This window comes from Crinia signifera, chromosome 4 (genome assembly GCF_055691185.1).
Source record: "Crinia signifera chromosome 4, ASM5569118v1, whole genome shotgun sequence".
NCBI classification, from domain to species: Eukaryota; Metazoa; Chordata; class Amphibia; order Anura; family Myobatrachidae; genus Crinia; species Crinia signifera.
This window is the reverse complement of record NC_139220.1, coordinates 70,230,158-70,237,683: the sequence shown is the minus strand read 5'-3', so window position 1 is coordinate 70,237,683 and position 7,526 is coordinate 70,230,158. Positions and strand designations below refer to the sequence as shown.

At 41.0% G+C, this 7,526-nt stretch overlaps 2 pseudogenes; both read right to left on the bottom strand.

Annotated features, from left to right (window-relative positions):
• Positions 1–215: 215 nt before the first annotated feature.
• On the bottom strand, positions 216–334 carry LOC146077234 (5S ribosomal RNA; annotated as a pseudogene).
• Positions 335–856: 522 nt separating this feature from the next.
• LOC146077253 (5S ribosomal RNA) lies at positions 857–975 on the bottom strand (annotated as a pseudogene).
• Between the last annotated feature and the right edge of the window lie 6,551 nt (positions 976–7,526).

Here is a 7,526-nt window from a genome sequence, read left to right as displayed (position 1 = left end):
GAAATACCGACTGTGGGCAAATGTTGGCTCAAAAAACAGTGAAAAACTCCATGTCAACCTTTTGACTGTCGAACTAATGACCCGTCGAACTAACGACCTGTTGACCTAGAGCCATGTCGACCTTTTCTTATGTCGACCATAATGCTGTAGACCAAATGACTGCATCCCATTTAAATAGCTGGAGAAAATAAAAGCATTTACCGGTAATGTCAAAACACCTACAGCTACTGGTGTTCCCATGTGGTCTCCCACCCAGGTACTAACCAGACCCGACACTGCTTAGCTGCCAAGATCGGATGAGATTGGGCCTATTCAGTGTGGTTTGGCTGTAGCTCTACTTCTATCTACAAGTAATCTAATTAAAAAGTTTCCAAACTGTATTTTTGGAGAGAAAAAAAATCATGTGTTGGTAATTTAAAATGGCATACAGGACCTGGTATTAGCAGGTGGTCTAAAAAAAAAAATACTGACCAGTTACAATATTGTTTAACTGACACAAGGGGTGAGATTTAATAGGATGAGAGATTCAGAAAGTGAGAGATTTTGTGAGAAATCTCCAGTTTTTTTAAAGCGGTAATCATTTACACTGCAAAACCAGTTTGATTTTGCAGTGTAAATGATTGCCGCTTTAAAAAACACTGGAGATTTCTTCCCAAATCTCTCACTTTCTGAATCTCTCATCCTATTAAATCTCACCCTATCTGTTGGAATTGGTCCTAAACAGTGTGGTAAAGATTTCGATGAGAGCTATAGTGTCTGTTTCACCTCTTTCAATTCTCTTTAATATTAATGCAAAGAAAAAGTTTCCAATTTAAATAGCTGGAGAAGATAAAAGCATTTGCCGGTAATGTCAAAACACCTACAGCACCTGGTGTTCCCACGTGGTCTCCCACCCAAGTACAAACGAGGCCTGACACTGCTTAGCTGCCAAGATCGGACGAGATTGGGACTATCCAGTGTAGTATGCCTGTAGGTGATGGGCAATTACTTTGTTTGCCCTTTTCTACTTCTATCTACAAATAATCTAATGAAAAAGGTTCCAAACTGTATTGTTGGAGAAAACAAAATCATGTATTGGTAATTTAAAAAGACCTACAGGACCTGGTATTAGCAGGTGGTCTAAAAAAAAAAAATACTGACCAGTTACAACACTGTTAAGCTGCCACAAGCAGTTGGAATTGGTCATAAATAGTGTGGTAAAGGTTTTGATGAGGGCTATAGTGTCTGTTTGATCTCTCCCAATTCTCTCTAATAGTAATGCAAAGAAAAAGTTTCCAATTTAAATAGCTGGAGAAAAATAAAGAATTTGCCGCTAATGTCAAAACACCTACAGCAACAGGTGTTCCCATGTGGTCCCCCACCTAAGTACTAACCAGGCCCGACTCTGCTTAGCTGCCAAGATCTGACACTGTTTATGACCAATTCCAACTGCTTGTGGCAGTTAAACAATGTTGTAACTGGTCAGTATTTTACTAGGCAACAGATTGGTAGATACGGCAGTACTAGGCTCCAGATGGTAGATACAGCAGTACTAGGCACCAGACGGTAGATACAGCAGTACTAGGCACAAGACAGGTAGATACGGCAGTACTAGGCACAAGACAGGTAGATATGGCAGTACTAGGCACCAGGCGGTAGATACGACAGTACTAGGCACAAGACAGGTATATACGGCAGTACTAGGCACAAGATAAGTAGATATGGCAGTACTAGGCACCAGACGGTAGATACGGCAGTACTCGGCACAAGACAAGTAGATACGGCAGTACTCGGCACCAGACGGTAGATACGACAGTACTAGGCACAAGACAGGTCGATACGACAGTACTAGGCATCAGATGGTAGATACGGCAGTACTAGGCACACGACAGGTAGATACGGCATTACTAGGCAGTGGGCACAAGACAGGTACATACGGCAGTACTAGGCACCAGATGGTAGATACGGCAGTACTAGGCACCAGATGGTAGATACGGCAGTACTAGGCACCAGATGGTATATATGGAAGTACTAGGCACAAGACAGGTAGATACGTCGGCAATACTAGTATATGTGCACCAGCAGAATTTATAATAATTAATTATTAGGTACTGGTTGAGCAGTGCACCAGTCCAGCAGAATTATTTATTACAGTTCCAGGCAGCACTGCAAGACAGGTATTATTTTTTTAATTAAATAATATAGCAGCCTAGTAGGTAGAGAAACTATTAGGTAGGCAGTAGCACTGGCAGTGGGCACCACACAGATAGTTACAGCAGTAGCAGACTACTATATGCACCAGCAGAATTTATAATAATTAATTATATTGCAGTAGGTACTGGTTGGCGCATCAGTGCACCAGCAGCATGGAATTATTCCAGTTCCACGCAGCACTGCAGGACAGGTATTATTTTTTAATTAAATAATATAGCAGCCTAGTAGGTTGGTAGTACTACTAGGTACTTAAGCAGTAGCACTGCCAGTGGCACCAGTGGACTGAGTAGGTACTGGCAGCCTCTATTCAGTGCAGGCTCTAGCAGGCAGCACCAGTGGACTATATATATATATATATATATATATATATATATATATATAATTATTAATAATATTATAATATATTAGGTACAGCACAGCCCCAGAGGTAGGCCCCAGCACAGAGGAGACAGTAGTACTACAAGTACACAGTTAGAGACGACTGTCCTCCTTGCTAGGGTGAGCCCACCCTAAGCAGAGAGAAGAACAGAGTACTCAGCAGCACTGAGGGAGACAGGCCCCAGCAGACAGCCCCAGCAAAAAAAATATTGCATTCAAGGTCAAGCTCAAGCTTAGGTTTAAGCCCCAGCAGCAGCACCAACACACCCTCTCCCAACCCGCTCCAAGACTGGAGTGAAGATGGTGGGCGCGGGAGCCGGTATTTAAAGCCTCGCGAAATCCGGCACCGGGCGATGACGTTTTGGCGGGAATCTCCAAGCGCTGCTCAGAACCGTGCTCGGTTTGATGAAGTTCATGGGGGCTCGGATCTCAGGAATCCGAGTCCGCACATCTCTAGATGAAATATATATAGACACACAGATAGAGAGACACAGAAACAGACACATGGCTGAAATAATGGCCCTTATTCTACCTCACTCTTTCTGACAAAATCCTTCTTAGCTGGACAAAACCATGTGCACTGCAGGGGGGCAGATGTAAAATGTGCAGAGAGTATTAGATTTGGGTGAGTGATTTTGTTTCTGTGCAGGGTAAATACTGGCTGCTTTATTTCTACACTGCAATATAGATCTCACTTTGAAGTAAAACCCCACCCAAATTTAATTATCTCTGCACAAGTTACATCTGCCCCACCTACAGTGCACATGGTTTTGTCCATCGAAGAAGGATTTTGTCAGAAAGAGTGAACTAAAATAAGGCCCAATGTTCCTATGTGTCACACATTACACTGTACACACTATAACACACTTACCCAGTAGCCGGCCCTCTGGCATTAATCCGGCTTGAAACTCATCAAAAAAGGCCTGACTGGCTGAGGATATAGGAGTCATGACATGAGCCAGGGTAGTCTGCAAACACACTCATGATCTTAAGATTGGCATCACAGACCACCTGCACGTTGGTACTTGCGCTTCCATCTCAGTTATAATAGAAACGGGCAATATCCTGAGGTGGTCTCAGCGGAATGTGGGTGCAGTCAATTGCACATTGGGCATGCGTGCAATGTGGTGGAATGCTACCCAAGCATCATGCCACTCTGTCTCCTGGCTTGGGAAGCAGATTGAGGCATCTATATGCGTCTCAAGGGCTTAAAGCACCTGGGTCAGGAACCTGGACAGTGTGGGCTGAGATATGCCAATGCCTCTGCCAGTGACGTGTTGAAAACTGCCAGACACCAGAAAGTACAACACAGCCAGCAGTTTGTGCATCCCTGAGACAGCGCCTGAGTGACCTGTCACAGGATCTAGCTCCAGTCTAATGAGATCATACAGACGGAGAATGTTGTTTCGATTAAGCCGGAACATCTGTATAACCACATCATCCGGCTAAGCACAAATGTTGTCTAAATAAATGAGGCCTACGCAGCCTCTCGGATACCTGCTGTACCTGCTGATCATGGTCAGTTTCATGACGCCGGCGTCTTCTTTGTTGCCACTGACAGGACATCAGCTGTCTGAAAGCACACACTGATAGACTGTCATATTGTAGAAAGTCTGCCATGGGAAGTGTTTGTAGGTGCTGATTTTCCTTTTATAAGGCACACATTTGTGATTATAATTGTCTGGGATGTAATTTCTAATTTAAAACATGTGTGTCCCATTGAAGCAGGTGAAATACACTTCCAAATACACTTAAAAAAATGTGTATTTTTTTCGCATTTGGGTCACGATTTGTAGGTATTTACGATTTGTATATTGCAATTTTATGAATACGACTTGTTAGTAAATGCTGAAAATACGGTTGGCCAATGTTAAAATCAGGCCTATTCTATCGATGGTGTAGTAATTTTAGACATTCGTATTCGTATTTAAAAATACGAATATGACCTAACCATGACATGATTACGACAATACGCCTTATACGAATCTACTTTTTTTACTTAGTAAATTTTGAAATTACAAATACGACAAAAAAACACGACTTTTCTTGTACGAATACGATTTTTTAATAAGAATTCATCTTAGTAAATTTCCCCCAGAGTGTGCTGCTATTTTTTTGTACATGTGAATAAAGTTTGAGGCATTCAACACTGTTCCATTAGAAATAACTGGGTGCAAGTGGTCAAGTGATATTATATAGTGATAGTATAGTGCTTTATTCCTAGATACTTATTGCAGCCAGCACTGTTAATCACTGTCACTTATAGTTATAGTCATTGATGTATAGTTTGTGCCACAATACACAGGAAAGAGACGAGTTCGGTACGAGATCCCAACACTGAAAATGCCGGTGGTCAGTAGACAAACAATGGCGATGATCCTGACAGCTGTACAGTAAGCATATTAACCTTCTGCCCCTCCCCCCACATAACCCTCCTTTCCCACAGCTTTACCCTAATCTCCCCCACCAGCCACACTCCAACAGCCTAAACTTAACTCTCCCTCCCCGCAGGCTAACCATCCTTCCCTTGCAGCCTAACCCGACCACCCCTCCAACAGCCAAACCTTCCTCCACCCTGATGCCTGCCAGAGATAAATGATGTATGCTATCCTCAAATATAGTACTTTATATTATTTTGACACTTTCTGTGATTAATTAAACATAGTATTAATTCAAAATTATATAAAAATTAAATAAAAATAGTATGTTTTGAAGCTTGAATCCCAAGTGTGATGCCATTTTGTACATTTGCAACATTACTGTAAAAAGTCATAAAACATCACAACAAAACAAGATATGAAATATTTATTGTTATTTTTATTGACGTTTCATTAAATTAGTCTTTAAACAACATATTTAGGAAAAAACATATTGTATGTAACAGAAGAACATCACCGTCAATGCAAAGGTGAGTTAACTCTATCAATAGTATAGTGCGTCATAGCATACCGAATTTGTTCATTGTAAGAATCAGATTCTCCATAATGCAAGTAATGCTGTGTACATACAGTACAATTTGACATTCGATTTTGATTATATAGTCAAAATCGAATCAGAATCGCATAGACATCGCATGTTTTTAAGCTTACTATCCCAATTTGATGCCGATGCGCCCTCTCGTTCAGCTGAAAATAGACATGCCAAATAGACAGTGCAGCAATGACTATATAGTGCAGATTGAATGTAGATAGCATGAATTGTATGTAAATAGTACAGAGTTAGCAAAGATTGCACAGCAATCAAATCTACAATCAGCATGAGATTTTGACTATATAGTCAAAATCGCATCGGGATCGCATGCAGATCGTACAGGTTTTTTACCTTGCGATCCTGATGTGCGCTCCCGTGGCAGCACAAATTGAAACCCATACAATTCCTGCTATCTACATTTGATTTGCACTATATGTCATTGATGCCCTGTCTACTGGGTTTCGATTTGTGCTGTCCCGGGAGCGCGCATCAGGATTGCAAGGTAAAAAACCTGTGCGATCTGCATACGATCTGCATGCGATTTTGACTATATAGTCAAAATCTCATGCTGGATTGTACCGTGTGTACACAGCATAAGTCGAATACCAAAGGAATCTCACCGTGTGTACACACCATAAGCTTTCCTGTGTTATTGTGTTCTCTTGTGTTGTTGTGTTTAATAACAATGATTAACAAATAATGCATTAATATCGCAGATGCAAACAATGATATAAAAATAAATATTAACTTAATTAATGAATAAATATATATACAATAAACAAAAGTACTGCCTTTTATCTTGAGTGAGTGAACCTACAGTAATTATCCTGCCCAATAAGTTACTGAATACATAAAAGTATAATGTACATGGAAAACAAATATCGCTTGACGAATTTTTCACATTAACAAATTAATAAAACATTAACATTGATCATATTTATTGTGAAAAACACTCGAAGTTTCCAGTTAAATGAATTTGCATTAAGGTTAACATCTTCTTTGCACACATTTTTGTTACAATAGGTAATAAATAATGTATATAAATTCTGGGGAACTATAACATTCCTCTAATTACTTAATATAACACCAAACATCAGTTATACTACTTTATCACCGGCAGCCCCCTTCATTAGGCCGGGTGGGCAGCACCGGCGAAGGTGGACCCTGGGCCATCACTTGTAGGTGACATCATCTCCAATCGCCAGGAAACCCAACAGCTGAGACCCCCACGATGCTGACCGACATGCTGGGGGCAAGCCGAGCACCCAGGAAAGCTGCTGGGCTACCCTAAGCCTCCATGCGCCCCCAGCTTCGTTCTGTCCTCCCACCTCCGCTGCTGTCTGCATAGTACTGTAGACAGCAACAGAGGCTGTACGTGGTCCCTGCCCAACTTCCGGACTGACCGCAGGATGCTGCAGTCTGGAGGTATGTGCTCCCCTGGCTCCTGGGAAGCCCTGAGCATTTGCCGGGTCAGACACCCGGGGAACAGGACTCAGGTTATTTTTTTTACATTATTTACACCAAGCCCTGGCCTGGAGTGGAGGGGCAATAATCTGGGTCAAGGCTCTAGTGTAAAAGGGGTATTAGAGCTAATCTCTTGGAAACACAAATGGACCTTTGACTGGTGTTTTACAGATAATTAATCATTATAACAAGTTCATTATATTTATCAATTGTCTCTATGATATTAGTATTTTATTCTGTGCTCATTATGGGCTGTGTTATGCAACACTGGTAAATGCAGGTAAGACTAGAAATATGCATGGACACTCAATTATTGATTTTGGTTCTAATTCATCATTGTGTTTTGCTTTTGACCAAACTACCCTCATGTGTTTTGTTTGGGATTCAGATTTTGGTTCATTTTAAAAATAAACAAAATCAATTAATCTATATTGATAAAAAAAACACACTAAATTTCTATAAAAACTGCAACAATCATGTACTTTTTGCAATCCAAATTCCGAAGTACAGAAAGATTTAAA